Genomic DNA, 17,217 nt, shown 5'->3' with positions numbered 1-17,217 from the left:
GGCTCAGTTCTCTGCTAGGTCTCGAGGGAAACGTGAGGCTGTGTATAGAGTTAGGTGTTCCTATTCGGGAGGTGTTCCTATTCGGTAGGTGTTCCTATTCGGTAGGTGTTCCTATTTGCACATCAGTGCATTGAGGATGCTATTTGCGGAGCAGAATGAAAATGACAGAGTTTAATCAGTATTTTTGTTCATAACTAATAATTTGCAAAGACGCCACGGTTTGGTAGTCAGTGCTAAATTGATTGCACCTCCTCTATCATTTTAAAGCAGTTATACGGCGTAAAAGCACCTCATTAACCGAACACTTGGACTACTTCGATCATTTAGTGGTTAGCATCGTCTCCTTGCAACGATTAGAATATATATGAAGCTGGTGCAGTGTCCAGCCCACTGAGAAGTCCTTGGTGAATGAGATTTCATATTCGCAGTACACTCAACACGGAGAGAATCAAAATTCGTCATAAGATGTGCCCAGTTTGTGCGAATGGCAGAACTTTTACAAATTTCTTCGAGTTCTGGCAGACTGATATTTACGGTAAACCCCCACCACGGTTTAATAACGAGATTCGGGAATAGCTGGGGAAACAGAGGCTGTTATAGTATCATTCAAAATAGAACACGCAAATGACAAGCAAAGGTTAGTAGAGATTCGTGCGTACGAGATAAGATCTATGCACGAAGCATTCAGCTACTGCCATCGTCTTTCTTTAGAAAAACATCTGAGAAAGTACCCGAGATAATTCCAGTCCTGTGTAAAATAGCTAAGCGAGTATAATGTTCCATACAATCATTTCTTGACTTGTCTGGTGTGGCAAAATAAAAGCCAAAGTTTAAATTCCACATTCAAGAAATCGTTGACACAGGGGAACCGTACGAACGTACCGTTATTGGACCATCGGACAGACTCCGGTGTGCACGATATAGTAATAAGTATGCCCGGCTCAGAGAAACAACTGAAGGATTTGAAAGCTAATAAATCACCACGCCCGCATGAACTCCCACTTCGATTTTACAAAGAGAACTCTAAAACAGTGGCCCCTTACCTAGCTTGCATTTATCTTGAATCTCTCGCCCAGCGCAAAGTCCCAAGCGACTGGAAAAAAGCGCAGGTGACTCCAGTATAGAAAAAGGACAAAAGAACTGATCCGAAAGATTACAGACCAATATCCTTAAACTAGTTAGCTGCAGAATCCTTGAACATATTCTCAGTGTAAGTATAAAAAGTTTTCTTGGACCGAGGAGCTTATATCTACGAATCAGCACGGTTTTAGAAAGCACCGTTCCTGTGAAACTCAGCTTACCCTTTTCTCACTTGACATTCTGCGAACTATGGTGAAGGGCAACAGGTAGGTTCCATATTTCCAGATTTCTGGAAAGCGTTGACAAGGTGCCCGATTCCAGGATGTTAAAAAATATACGAGGATATGGAACGAAGTTTTCTTAAGTAATAGAACCCAGCATATTGTCCTCGATTCCGAGTGTTCGTCAGAGACAAGATTATCGCCTGGAGTGCCCCAGGGAAGTGTGATAGGACCGCAGTTTTTATCGATATACATAAATGATTTGGCGGAAAGTGAGTGGGGTTGGGGGCAGCAATCTGCGGTTGCTTGCTAATGATGCTGCGATGTATGGAGAGGTTTCGACGTTGAATGACCGTGGAAAGATACACGAAGATTTAAACTAAATTTCTAGTTGGTGCGACGGATGTCAGCTACCTCCAAATGAAGAAAAAAGTAAGTTAAAACAGTTCAGTAGAGAAAAACAAACCCATAATTTAGGATACAGCATTAGTAGTGTCCTGGTTGACAGTGTCAAGTCGTTTAAATATCTGGGTGTAGCGCTGCAAAGTGATATGAACAATCATGTGACCTTTGCAAATGGTCGACTCCGGTATTTAGGGACTATTCTAGAAAATTATGGTTCATCTGCAAAGGAGGCGGCATACAGGACGCTAGTGCGACCTTTTCTTGAGTATTGTTCTAGTATTTGGGATCCGTATTAGGCAGGATTAAAGGAAGACATTGAAGCAATTCAGAGGCAGGCTGCTGGATTTGTTACTGGTAGGATCGAACAACATACAACTATTACAAAGATGCTTCGGGAACTCAAATGACGTTCGAAATGAAATAATTTAGAGAACACCCGCTTGAATTGGATTCTGTTGCCGACAATATACATTGCGCATAAGGACCTCAGAGATTATATACGAGAAATCAGGGATCCTGAGGCATATAGACATTTTCCCCTATTTAAGTTACGAGTGGAACAGCAAAGGAAATGACGAGTAATGGTACGGGGCACACTCCGCCACGCGCCGTAATGCGGAATGTGGGGTGTCGATGTACATGAAGTTCCTGATGTAATCACGCTAGCGGTTGCTGTAGGTCACCAAAAATGCTTACGATTAATGCCGAAGAGTAATTGCTAGGACATGACTGGGTGTTGTGTGCTGTCCTTAGGTTAGTTAGGTTTAAGTAGTTCTAAGTTCTAGGGGACTGATGACCATTGATGTTAAGTCCCATAGTGCTCAGAGCCATTTGAACCATTTAATTGCTAGAACACTATCAAAGCTTCAGTAGTACTGCATTTTGAGTTTAGTGTGATTCATAAAGGACGCTAGTTTTGTCTCAGTCCTTCTGTTGACAAGTTCGGAACATCTATGAACATCTCTGCATTGCAAATTTTGTGAAGTGTAGTAACATCTGGTAATCAATGCTTAATGCTGATGAGCACAAAGTTCATCATTGTTAAAGAGGGGAAACTGTTCCCTGTTGTATGTTCCCCTTACAGTGATTACTAGAATAAGATAGGATACAGTTTGTTCAAAGAATCAGTATCGTCAAGTCATATAAAAATCTGCAAGTGGTAGGAATGCATTAATTGAAAACCGACTGTTGTACGTAAGCGTGGATATCTTCTTGCTTTTTGTAACGTCGCTGTCGGTAATTATGATAAGAGTGTGGTGTCAAATATTTAGTACACAAAAGCTGGTGCCCTGCCAGGGAAGGCAATAGATAATTCCACGAGTCAGTGATATTTAGTTGCCTACTAAGAAATTTTTGCTGGTGTTTGATCAGTTGAAACTGCAACATCATAGAATAACGTTTGGTAATTCTACGATCATCAACCAACTTCCTCAAGTTGAAGGAACATATAAAATTTTAATGTGCCCAACAGTGGCGATAACAAACCAAAGCACTATTCTTCAAAAAGTCTCAAACCATTATAATTGTAAATATCTTCGGCAGGACATAGAAATTTTTAACAACTAAACACGCTGTACTGCTGTTTGGTCAATCTGTGTGATGGCACTCAGTATAGATGTCGATAGAATTAGAGTTTGCGTTTTCTAATCTTTTCTGTGATTGTCTCCGTATGTATAGTTACTCTGTAGGTTTCTTGATCCATATTCCATTGCTGTTAGTTGCACCAAATATTTTTCTAAGTAATTTCCGTTCTATTTTTTCTAATTGTCTGATACGTGTATGCCCCAGGATTAGTGTGGTCTCTGCTGCATACAGTGCTTCGGGGAGCACCACCGTGTAATAGTGGCGTAATTTGGCTTTTTATGAGATAGACTTCTTGTTGTAATGGTTCCACACTACTTTGTATGCCTTTTCCAGTTTAGATTTCCTTTCATCGTTTGAGTCTCTGTTATGTCCGCACACTTGTAGTGTTTCACCGAGGTATTTGAAGTTTGCCGTTTTGTAAATCGTGAGGTACTTTGTATTCAGGGATGAGAGCTTCTTTGTGCTCATAAACAGTGTCTTTTCGTAAGAGATCTGTAGCCCTGTTTTAGAAGCGATTTCGTGCAGTTTTTCAATAGCTTATTTTGTTTCGTTTATACCTTTCGTGACAATCACCAAATCGTCTGCAAAAGCCAGGCATTTACTCTGTTGTGGTAGTTCCCATTCTTTTGTTACCTCATCTAACACCAGATTTAAAAGGAGAGCAGAGAGGCCATCGCCTTGTCGGACTCCTGTGCGAATTTCAAGGGGCTCTAATAGTTCCCCACAATTTGCTCTATAACAGTCCGCATTTAGTTGTCTACTTTGTATTCAGCTAGAATGTTGAAGAGAGTTTTGCGATCGAGAGAGTCGTACGCCTTTTTGAAGTCGACGAATGTAATGATCAGGTTCTGTTTGTGTTATAAAATCATTTTCAGGTTCCAAGTTTGTTCCGCACAAGACCGCCCTTTATTGAAGACTGCTTGCTATTCCCCAATCAAGTGGTCGGTCTGGCATTCTAGTCTGTTAATAAAGCTTTAAGGAGGATCTTGTATGTGATCGGTACCAGCGATATTCCTCTGTAATTGTTCGGGTCATTCATGCCACTTTTTTGTGTAATGGGCGTATCAGGGTAGTTTTCCAGTCGTGAGGAAATATCATGACCTCCCAGACATCTTCCAAGATCCTGTGGATGTCTTTGGTGAGTACTGGGTCTTGTAACTTCCAGATTTCCGCCATGATGCCGCCTTCTCCTGGTGCTCTACGATTCTTCAGTGACTTGATTATTTCTTTAACTTCTTCTAGAGTTGGAGGTTCACTATCTGGATTGTACGTACTCGTTTCTGTCATCAGTTCTTCCATTGGGGGGTTCGCGTTGAGGTGTTTTTCGAAGTACTTTGTCGGAATGTTACAATTGTTTTTGGTATTGGTTTCTAGGTTTCGATCCGGTCCTCTGAAGCACAAGTTGGGCGGCTGGCATCCAGTCATATTTTCTCTGAACGTTCTGTAGAAGTTTCTTGTATTGTTCTTCGTGAAGTCCGATTCGATCTCCGTCAGTCGCCGTTTTCATACTGTTGTTTTTCCCTGCGAATGATTTGGCTTGATTGTTTCTGTGTTTTGAGGAAGTTTATCCAATTCTCTGGGGATTTATGGCTACTAAATTTTTTTCCATGCACTGATTCGTTGATCCATAGCTTGGTCACATGTGTGGTTCCACCAACCGTGTTTTCTTGTGCGTGGTGCTTGTGTTAGTTTCATGGCCTCTCGGATTCTCCCTGAAAGTTGTGTCCAGTCTGTCGTTTTCTCCATTATAATTTTGTCTAATATTTGTGTCTGGTTTAAAGTAAAGTATTCTGGATCTGGTCTAACAGTTTTGTTCTTCTTTAGCTTTTTCTTTGGCAAAAAACGAATCCTGACCTGTAGTAGGTGGCGGTCTGAATCGAAGTAGCTTTTACGTGCGCCTATGTTCAAAATTTCTTTTTGTCACTCTTTGTGAACTATTACGTAGTCGAATTGCAGTTCTTTCTTTTCGCTGGGGAATTTCCATGTGGTAAGTTCCCGTGTTGGTTTCTTGAATTTTGTTGACATAATGGCGAGGTCGTGGGTTTTGCAAAAGTCTATCAGGTGTTTCCCATTTCCGTTTGTATCCTTGTGTGGAGTATGTTTTCCCGTGGTATGTCTGTATTCCTTTTCTTTTCTGAGTTTAGTGTTGAAGTCTCCCAGTATTAATTTGACTGTATGTGCAGGAATTTTCCTGATAATTTCTTACATTTTCGTCCAGAAGACATCAATTTCGTCCGGGTTTTTCCTGTTGTAGTCATTAGTCGGTGCATGTGAGTTGATTATTGCGCTATATTTGTTGGGTGATTTCACTGTGATGGTGTTGATTCTTTCGTTTGGTGACGATAAGTCGATTGTGCTGTCCGTGATTGACCTGTGTACCGCAAATCCTCTGACAAAAAGCCGTAGTGTTTTCAGTTGTCTCAATGGTTTTCCTTTGTATATTCTAATGTTGTCCATGTTGAAATGGTCTTCGACTGTGAATCGTGTTTCTTGCAGTGCATTTATTTTGATTTGAAATTTTTCGAGAGTGTCTGTTAATTGTTTCATCTTTCCTGTCTTCATCAGTGTATTCACGTTGAGTGTGCCAATGTAGTGTTTGCATTTGATCTTGAGAGGGTTTGACAAGCTCCAATTCTTCTCAAGATGTCCGTGAGCTCCCGGAATCCGATGCTCACGACGATCTCAGTCTATTGACTGGGGCCCGAGGTAATAAGACTTTTCTCCTTGTATAATCATGATGTTAGTAGTTGCATATATGGCATGGTGCCGAGTACAACCTGACTTTCCAGGTCAGGAGGTTGGTTGCGGCCGTCAGTGACATGTGGAACAGACGCCTTTTGTAGCCAACCACTTCGGGAACAGACGCTATTAGTAGTTTTGGTCCGGTCCGAGTATTTAATTTCTTTCATTTCCTCGGTACCACCTGTATCTACGAGGCATTTCCCCATTCGCCACTAGGGGAGGCGCTCGGTTGCTGGTCAACTAACACCCCCAATATATATATATATATATATATATATATATATATATATATATATATATATATATATATATATATATATATGTGTGTGTGTGTGTGTGTGTGTGTGTGTGTGTGTGTGTGTGTGTGTGCGCGTGAGTGTGTGTGTGTGTGTGTGTGTGTGTATAAACTGGGAAGATCCTATCACACTGCCTTGTGGTGAACTGAAATTACGTTACAGCTGTCTATTTTGATGCCTTCTTAAGAGTGTTGTTGAGTTCTCTCTGCGGGGAAATCGGGAATCCAGTCGTAAATTGATCCTAATCTCGGTGAGTTCGTATTTATTTCACGAAACAGTACTGTGGGATGGTGTTAAATGCCTTCCTGATACCTGGGTACACGACTTCAACCTACAGCAATCTGGATCTCGTGGAGGGACAGAGCGACCTGAATTCACAAGCTCTCTGTTGGCTAAATCGATGTTGAATTTTCTGGAGGAGACTGCTTCTCCAGAAAAGGCATAATTCGTTATCATATAACAAATTCTATAATTCTGGAAAACATTGACTCCAGCACTATAGGCCTCTAATTATGTGTTTCTGTCCTGTGTCCGTTCTTGAAAAATGGAATGACCTGAGCTTCATTCCAGTCGCTAGGTACCCTTCGTAGCCCCAGTGACCTTCGATGAACTGCTGCCAGTAGGCGAGAATGTTTTTTGCATGACCTCCGTAGAAAACTAAAGGTATCTCACCAGGTCCTGACGCATTTCCACTACTAATACTGTGGTTGCTGTTCTATTCCCCGATAATTTATCTCATTATCCGACATTTAACCGTTGGAATGACGACCGAAAGGAGGGAACGTATTACGATGTTCGACGGTAAAACAATGTCAAAACTCAGAATTCAGTATTTCAGCCCACTTTCTGTCCTCTTCCGCTGCGGTGACAATATGGCCCCTGTGTGACTAAGTGGATGATTTCGGTCAGTTTACGTATTTTATGTAATACCCAAACCTCCTATGGCTTTTACTCAGATCGATTTGACTGTCAGTGTCATTTAGTACTACTCTTATCGTTCTTCTTACGCTTATAGTCGCTTCCTTCAGTTTATGTTTCTCATCTAGGTTTTGAATTCACATGAATTTGTCATGAAGCTGTCTTTGCTTACGAAGCAGTTTCCTAACATGGTCATTACTGTGATAAATAATGGTCCTACTACACTCTTTTGGTGAAGACTCAAAGTTGCTATTGACTGAAGCTGTCTCTCGGTTGACAGTGACATTCTGCCGTTTGCTAGGAACAAAATTGGCCTGTTATTATGCTCGTAGTCGTTCCTTATGCGACAGCGTGACAATTTATCTAACATCTGGAGGACAAGGAACATGGCTTCAGCCTGAGCGCCGGTGGCTATAGCCTCCTTGATCTTGCGGGCGAACACGAGCCACGATTGTGGAGTGCATGTGTGTTTCTGTCTCAAGAAGTGGTGCAACAGTCGTGCATGAAACACAATTCGCAAACCCTACAACACACTGTCCCACTGACATAGGCCTATCATTTTGTGGGTCTGTTCTGCGATCCTTCTTGAAAACAGCAATGATCAATACATTTTCCCTTATAATGAACGCGTCACTGCTCCAGCAACTTAAGATAGGCAGCTGCTAGAATACGTGAAATTTCTTTCGCTTATCCTATGTAGAATGGCCTGAGTAACCCTCAGGTTCAGTGGACTTCCCTCTGCTCAGCTAGTTCTGTTGGTTTTCAATCCTGTAGTCGCGCATTTCGATATCGATCATTCTGACATTCGTACAACGATTTAAAGTAAGACGATTTTACGATCTTCCTCAGAGAAACCACTTTGGGGAAAAAATGTACTATTTCGAGCTTCTCTCAGTCATCATCCGTTTCGGTGACTTTGTGCTCACAGTGTAGCTGATCAGATTGCTCTGACCGTTTGCTGATTTATCATAATATCAAAACTTCATAGGACTTCTGGTTGTATCTGGAAATTTTAATTTCGAATTCTTTGAATGTCTTACGCTAATTTTGTTTATCTGTGAGGTTACGGCTACGTTTAAATCAGCCGTGAAGCTCTGTTTGCTCTAGGGGCAGTATAGTGTTGATTTATGTTTATTTCCTCTTATGGCGAACGATAGCATAAATTCATGACAACATTCATATACACTAACAGTGAAAAACTCTGTGTTCATTACTAAATAACACATAAACATTGTAATGCGTTGCTATCGACTACACGCAAAGGATACAGTGACACAATGGAAGCCTGATTTCATACAGAAAACTGCATCTGTGGCAATCATCGAGGCTCCGAGTATATTTCGTAATTGTCCTTCTTGTCTTTCTGTATGCTACATAGAGCAGAGTTCTGTGTCCTGTAATTTGTCGCTGTTTTAAAGAACAACGGATGTGTGAGCCAAAGCTGCTTTCATTTCAGTCTTGATTGCACGGATAATCCTTTCCTGATAAGTGGTATGCAAAAATACACTATGTGATCCGTACACGTGGCTGAAAATGACTTACAAGTTCGTGGCGCCCTCCATCGGTAAAGCTGCAATGCAAAATGGTGATGGCCTACCCTAACCTTAATGACGGCTTCCACTCTCGCAGACATACGTTCAGGTGGTGGATGTTTTTTTGGGGAATGGTAGCCCATTGTTCACGGAGTGCTGCAGTGAGGAGAGATATTGATGTCGGTCGGTGAGGCGTGGCACGAAGTCGGCGTTCCAAAACATCCCAAAGGTGTTCTATACGATTCAGGTCAGGATTTTGTCCTGGTCAGTCCATTACATGTATGTTATTATTGGGTAACCACTCCGCCACAGGCCGCGCATTACGAACAGGTAGGTTCTCCATCGTGTTGAAAAATGCAATGGCCTTCCACGAGTTGCTCTTCAATAGTAGGAAGCAAGAAGCTGCTTAAAAGGTCAATGTAGGCCTGTACTGTGGTAGTGACACGCAAAACAACACGGATTGCAAATCCCCTCCAAGAAAAATACGACCACACCATAATAACACCGCCTCCGACTTTTACTTTTGGCAGTACACACGCTGGCACAAGATGTTCACCGGGAATTCGCCATACCCACACCCTGCCATCGGATCGCCACATTGTGTACCGTGAATCGTCACTCCACACAACGTTTTCCCATTGTTCAATCGTCCAGTGTTTACGCTCCTTACACCAAGGGAGGCGACGTTTGGCATTTACCTGTGTGATGTGTGGCTTATGAGCAGGCGCTCGACCATGAAATCTAAGTTTTATCTCTCCTGCCTAACTGTCATAGTACTTGTAGTGCATCCTGATGCAGTTTGGAATTCCTGTGTGATGGTCTGGATAGATGTCTGTCTATTACACATTACGATCGTCTTAAACTGTCGGCGGTCCCTGTCAGTCAACAGACGAGGTCGGCCTGTATGCTTTTGTGCTGTACGTGTCTCTTTACGTTTCCACTTCACTATCACATCGGAAACAGTGGACCCAGGGATGTTTAGGAGTATGAAAAACTCGCGTAGAGACATATGACGAAAATGACACCCAATTACCCGACACGTTCGAAGTCCGTGAGTCCAGCAAAGCGCCCAATCTGCTCTCTCACGATACCTAATGCCTACTGAGGTCGCTGATATGGAGTACCTGGCAATAAGTGGCAGCAAAATGCACCATATATCATAATCGTATGTTTTTGGGGGTGTCCGGGTACTTTTGATCACACAGTGTATAATATTCGGACTTTCAAACTGACTTGATGACGAAACGGTCATCAGCCTTCAGTGCTTGATTGTTAAACATTCTATTGTTTAGGCTGAACCTGCATATTTCATGTACTCTTGGCTGCAAAGTATTTTTACTCGTGTCTGTGAACGTTATTTAACTTATGCAGTCAAGCGTCATCCAGGTTACTTCCGCGCTTCTGCACTTCGGCCTTACTATTAGAGACTGATAAGATATAACAAAGGGCAATAACTTAACAGGAGATGTTAAAAGCCTAATCCTATATTTAAATGGGTTCACCATGCGTGCAAGCAAAGAAATTCAGTCCCATAGAATCCTTAAAGTGTTTCCTTTCGATACCTATTTTAAATTCCATAACTAAATTAAAAGCTAATTAAAGCACGATAGGAACGCTTCAGAATCTTTCCAACACGGTTTTCGAACCAGGGGGTCCCTTCCATACCTCACAACTTTTCTCGACACGCACCTATGCAAGGCGTATATGTCATATTCTTGAAATTTGTCCGTTTATTTACTAAACATCTTCAGCCTCTGAGGCATTGCAATGCGGGAATTATTCCGCCTTAAAACTAATTTTATTCTGCATTTAGCCAAAAAAATTTATATTTTATCAACACAAATATAAATAACAACCCAAGACCAATAACTTATGAGAACTCGTGGGTGTGAAGACTATAATTTTACATGGACCACGCGTGAGCGCCTTCGACCCAGCTGAACAATGTAGGGTTTTCTCGTGCGGATGTGATCGCAGTACTTTGCTGACATTGTAGTGTACGGTAGCAGATAGGGAGTGAGTTACATTGCTGCAGTATTATACCAGACTTATACACCCATATATGCAGCCGTGTGCTGTTTCCCGACTGTGTAACTTGCTATATTTCAATCTGTGTCGAGTAAAACATTCATTTAGCGAATTTTTCCGCGAATTTGGTGGTGAGATAATTGACAATAATGAGCACAATGAATTCCGATCTAAATTCCTGCTCATTTTCCTAATATGCATAGTTATTGATTTCAGCGGACATGCTGGTACATATTACAGATGCATACTCATTTCTGTTAAATGCATTCGGCGCGTCGTCACATTATTTCGGATTCAGCGTATAGCGATTATTTATTCGCCATATCAAAATGACCATTTTATTGAACGTGAACACTGTGGCACTGGGGAGAATATAGCTGTATTTTGGTGCACGTGGAGGCTCTCAGATGGGAAATGAGACGTCTAAATCGTACACAGTACACTACCTCACAAGCTGTACAAGACATCTAATGAATGTTTGGGAAAAGTGTGAGTTATTAAACTTTGGATATATCCATGTTCTTCTGCTAAGCCACAGTACATAGTTGTGCTGTTTATCAGCCCACATGAAGTTAGATGCTTACTAACATCTCTCACCTCATTAACTGGAGACACTATCGTATGTGGTGTTCTAGTAGCAGGTGTACTGCTTCCTGCTACGTATGTCTCCCGGAAAGATCATGGAGGTAAAATGATGGAAAACTGAGCCGCCACGGTAGTTTAACTATTACGGTACTTCCGCAGGCCATTCGAGAATAATATACGGGGTAGGGGAACTGACTCAGCTCCACAAAGTTCCCTCAGCCAAACACCATAAGTTGGCTTGCGTAGTGTAGGTATAGTGGATGCCGAAAAAACCTCGTCGGATGTGCAACCAACTGTTTCTCACTTGCTAGACAATCGGTCGGTACAGTTAGTATTACGATTGTAACTGGTTTGCTTAATGTTGATAAGGAGGGCTCCAGCCGTTGGAACGATGTATTTTCGTGGTGTACTTAAGAGTGTTGGTGCAACGGTACGGCACTGTACTTGTATTCGGAGGAACGGCAGTTCAGATCACCTTTCGGCAATGCAGATAATTTTCTGAACAGCTTAAGATAAATATTGTGATACTGAAGTGCCTGGGTTATTTTGAAGGATGTACGAGGCAATGCGACTTGGTATGTGTGTGAGTGTCTGAAGGTGCAGGCACTGCGACACCTACAGTCGCTGTGGAATACATTAAACGTACTCGCAGCTGCACATATCGACGACAATCAGCTGTATTATGGAACGACGACAATCAAAATTTGTTCCGGGCCAGATTTCCCTCCTTCGTGAGCGGTGGCCTTACCATTTGTCTATCCGCGCACGACTCATTGCCAGACCCAAGCACCCGCATGTCTTCGACCATGTGTGTACAACCTGTATTCTTATATCCATCATGTATACTCCCGTTGAGGAGAGACTTTTTTATTGAAAGTCGCTAGTGCACTGTCGGCGGATACCACGCGCCGTAAGTAGGAAATCCGGGTTCGAGTTTCCTGGTCAGACACAAATTTTCACTGTCATCATTATGTTTGATTATTGTCGACATCTGCATATTCAAATATATAAATGAAAATTAATATTAGTACGATTCTTTCTAACGGGACACGCCCGATTTCCCTCTCAAAACTACGTGAAACGATGAAACAATGAATTTGTTCCATCTCTAATGATCCGTTAGTCGACGTGAAATTAACCTTAGTCTCGCTCCCCCCTTCTTTTTAGTGCTGTCATCTCTGTCACGTAAATAATTACATCAAAAGGAGAGACAAATGGTAATCGTTTTGCTCCAAGAAAAGCTGAAGGTCCAGTAGTGCCTCATGGGGCACAAATGTTGGACTCACCGTCGTTTATCTGCTGTCAATATACAAGAGGCTGTCGGAGACACGCCCCCTCCCCCACCACAGCTCCCCCCCCCCCCAACTGCCTGCCGTCCACCATCGTCCCACACCTCCACCAACATTTTAGTTCTCCATTTGATGCAGCTACCTAACACTAAACACTGTTTTTAGAATAACGTAGAGCTTTGGGATTTTGGGTTTGAAATTTACGGTCATAGGATCAGAATCAGAATAAATTTCTTTTGATTGCTTCTTGTTGCAACAGTTCTTTTGGTATTCGCGTAATTAGCAGCGACTGGAATCACATCATCCAGTGCGTGACAGTATCATAAGCAGTACTTCCAATACTTCTCCCTTTTATGTTCACAAATGGTTCAAATGGCTCTAAGCACTAAGGGACTTAACATCTGAGGTCGTCAGTCCCCTACACTTAGAACTACTTAAACCTAACTAACCTAAGGACATCACTCACACACGTCGATGCCCGAGGCAGGATTCGAACCTGCGACCGTAGAGGTCGCGCGGTTCCAGACTGTAGCGTCTAGAACCGCTCGGCCACTTGGTTGATGGTGGTTTTAATATCTTATGCATTCCGCTTCTCTCTGGAATCGGCACGAAGCGTTGAGTGATTCTGGCCACCATTGCTGGCGCCTAAGCCAATTACAAATTATTTTCCAATTTTTATCTCATCTCAGAAATTGCGGTTTTAAAATATATGTACCTGGTAGTAACAAAATGGTTCAAATGGCTCTGAGCACTATGGGAATTAACTTCTGAGGTCATCAGTCCCCTACAACATAGAACTACTTAAACCTAACACACACACATCCATGCCCGAGGCAGGATTCGAACCTGCGACCGTAGAGGTCGCGCGGTTCCAGACTGTAGCGTCTAGAACCGCTCGGCCACTCGGTTGATGGTGGTTTTAATATCTTATGCATTCCGCTTCTCTCTGGAATCGGCACGAAGCGTTGACTGATTCTGGCCACCATTGGTGACGCCTAAGCCAATTACAAATAATTTTCCGATTTTTATCACATCTCAGAAATTTCGGCTTTAAAATATATGTACCTGGTAGTAACAAAATGGTTCAAATGGCGCTGAGCGCTATGGGACTTAACTTCTGAGGTCATCAGTCCCCTACAACTTAGAACTACTTAAACCTAACTAACACACATCCATGCCCGAGGCAGGATCCGAACCTGCGACCGTAGCGGTCGCGCGGTTCCAGACTGTAGCGCCTAGAACCGCTCGGCCACACCGGGCCGGCTGGTAGTAACACGTCAATACATTTTATAATCTACAATTTTACTGACAGCCAAACCAATCGATAGTTCAATAATTATGATTATCGTGTTGATTAATTAAATCATTATTTCGCTGTACTATCACTCCTTATGACACTGTACTTTGAAATCTTTGTATATCCAGAACCCAGTACGAAAATATTTATTATCGACTTGTGTACCTAGCGCACCGATGGCATGTCTCTACTTCTGTATCCGATAGCAGTCTAAGACCACATATGGGCCCAGAGTACCAACCTGCCGAAGTGTCGTCCTCTACCAACTTCGTCATTAGGATGCGTTATGGAGGAGTGTGGGGTCAGCATACAGCTCTCCCGGCCATTTTCGATATCCAAAACCTTGGAGCCGCTATTCCCCTCAAGTACCTCCTCTCGGGAATGAATACTCACTATCGTGCCCGTACGGGAGCGTATATATCGGCCGTTGGACCGCACCCTTATCCCATAAGGGTACAGCTTTTCCATTCGCTGAAATAGGTTACCCCACTAGTTACGCGACTGTCGGCTATGGGGCAGCCGTAATACTTAATAATTTATCTGTCAGTTGCTAGAGGAGTCAGTTAACTAGCGTGCCTTTCCAGAACAAGTAGGAATATCATCACAAGACACTAGTTGTGAGAACTGTCATGAAGGTGAAGAACAGAAAAGACCTACCAACAAGCTTCAAAACAAGGAAACTGGAGCATATTTTTAAGGAAGGGTGCTATTCTAGCGCTCAGACAGAAAAATAAAGTTCATTTATGCTTCCGCAAAGCATCAGGCAACCACCAACGAGATTTCTGTCCGTTCAAAAGGAGGTTCAACATATACAATAAAGCCAAACATTATTATAAACTCACATGAACAAGACTTGTAATGAAGGTGTGAATCAGCTTTACAGGTAATGCCCATTTGCAAGAAAAACAGTGAAGCAGAAACAAAATTCCTTCTTACTTTACTAATATCTAATGCGAATGATTTTATGTAGTACAAGGATGCCACCAAGCAGATAATTTCTCTAGTGGAACTTATACAAAAAGAAAGAAAGCATGAACATGGTAGATGCGGGTGGAGGTATTCTATTACTGGAACCAACCCTCCAGCCACTAAGCTAGATAAAAATTTTGGTGCAATTTTTCAGAGAAGGTACCACCCACTGTCAACAAATTAAACGCCAAGTATTACTATAAAGTTCCCTCTGGCAATGGAAATAAAGAGAGTGGCTAGCAGATAAGGAAAGAAAGCAGATACAAGTGCACAGACTGCAGTCTAGCACTTAGTGTACCACAATGTTTTAAAAACGACCGTGTGGAAGTCAGCTACCCATCAGTTACATTTAACCACTTCTTGTCATGGAATATGAAATGAATGTGCACTTGTGAAGTTAGGGGGTTATTCTGAAAGCAAGGAACGATCGGTCGTGAAACGGAAAATCTGACGAAGCTTTGCACCGATGCATTGGGTACTGTATCTAGTACGTCCGCCGATCGCATCATGACACTGTTTTCAGTTCTGAGCTCACAGTGAGAACGTAAAGATGGCTAGAAATCAGCGTCTCCCGCCAAGTATGGGGGCCTGGCGAAAGATTTCGATTGAATCTATGCAATCCACGTAACATAACTGTCATGTGGTTCGTTGTACACGACAATTCCCGGCCGCACTCTACAGGGGCTATGAAGATGCTCCTGCAGCATTTAGATGGGAAGTGTTTGATCACCCACAATACAGCCCGTAATTGGCGACCCCTGCGGTTCATCTCTGCTCAAATGAACCGCTGGCTACGAGCTGCAGTTCAGAGTGGAAAACCATCGAAACGCACTGGCGGCTGTCTTCTATAATGAGGGAATTCAATAGTTGGTACAACTTACGACAGATGTCTAAGCCTTAGCGGTGGCTGCGTAGAGAAATAGCTGCAAGGTGTAGCTAACCGTTGCAAATAAAACAGTTTTGGTTTTCACTGTTTTTTCCATTTCGCAACCTGTCGTCCCTTACTTTCCAAATAGTCCTCATATTTCTAGGTTTTATTTCGGAGTAAATACAAAACTCTTTTTCGGGAGAGAGGGTGTACAGTTTTCTCAAGTTCCTGGCAACGCTAAGGCATCAGTTCTGATGCGAATATATTGAGCAAGCGTATTTCCTAATCTGTAATGCATAGGGTTTAAAATGATCATAGGTGTATGCTTCTAAGTTGTTCAGCTATTATGTAATTATTCTTTCAAATGGTTCAAATGGCTCTCAGCTCTATGGGACTTAACTGCTGTGGTCATCAGTCCCCTAGAACTTAGAACTACTTAAACCTAACTAACCTAAGGACATCACACACATCCATGCCCGAGGCAGGATTCGAACCTGCGACTGTGGCGGTCGCGCGGTTCCAGACTGTAGCGCCTAGAACCGCTCGGCCACTCGGGCCGGCCAATTATTCTTTAAATTTGCTAGTAAATCGGCAGTCGAAGAGCAGAGAGACGCCTTACTATCACGCAGGACAGGATAGGTAGTTTAAATTGTGGAAAGGGGCCAAAATAAGCGGCTGTCAGTTACACTCGAACATGCAACTTTATTTATTTGACCAAATATTACAAGAGCCAAGAAAATAAAAAAAACAACATTAATTTTAGGAACTTAATAACAGGCTCAATACGCCATACAATCTCATGCCATTTTATTTAAAATTTAACTTAAAATTTAATTTAAGATCGTCAAAAAGGCAATAACTTAAAATTCAAACATAAATCAGAAATTTAAAAGGCAGAAGGCCTTATCTTAAATCAGTTCCTTAAATTAGGCTGAAGGCCCAAACTATCTTATGCCTTAAGGGCAAAACAACCTTAATTTAAAAATCAGCTAGAAGCCATACAAATACACTCCTGGAAATGGAAAAATGAACACATTGACACCGGTGTGTCAGACCCACCATACTTGCTCCGGACACTGCGAGAGGGCTGTACAAGCAATGATCACACGCACGGCACAGCGGACACACCAGGAACCGCGGTGTTGGCCGTCGAATGGCGCTAGCTGCGCAGCATTTGTGCACCGCCGCCGTCAGTGTCAGCCAGTTTGCCGTGGCATACGGAGCTCCATCGCAGTCTTTAACACTGGTAGCATGCCGCGACAGCGTGGACGTGAACCGTACGTGCAGTTGACGGACTTTGAGCGAGGGCGTATAGTGGGCATGCGGGAGGCCGGGTGGACGTACCGCCGAATTGCTCAACACGTGGGGCGTGAGGTCTCCACAGTACATCGATGTTGTCGCCA

Source organism: Schistocerca cancellata, chromosome 9 (genome assembly GCF_023864275.1).
Source record: "Schistocerca cancellata isolate TAMUIC-IGC-003103 chromosome 9, iqSchCanc2.1, whole genome shotgun sequence".
NCBI classification, from domain to species: Eukaryota; Metazoa; Arthropoda; class Insecta; order Orthoptera; family Acrididae; genus Schistocerca; species Schistocerca cancellata.
Note: the sequence above shows the minus strand (reverse complement) of the source record.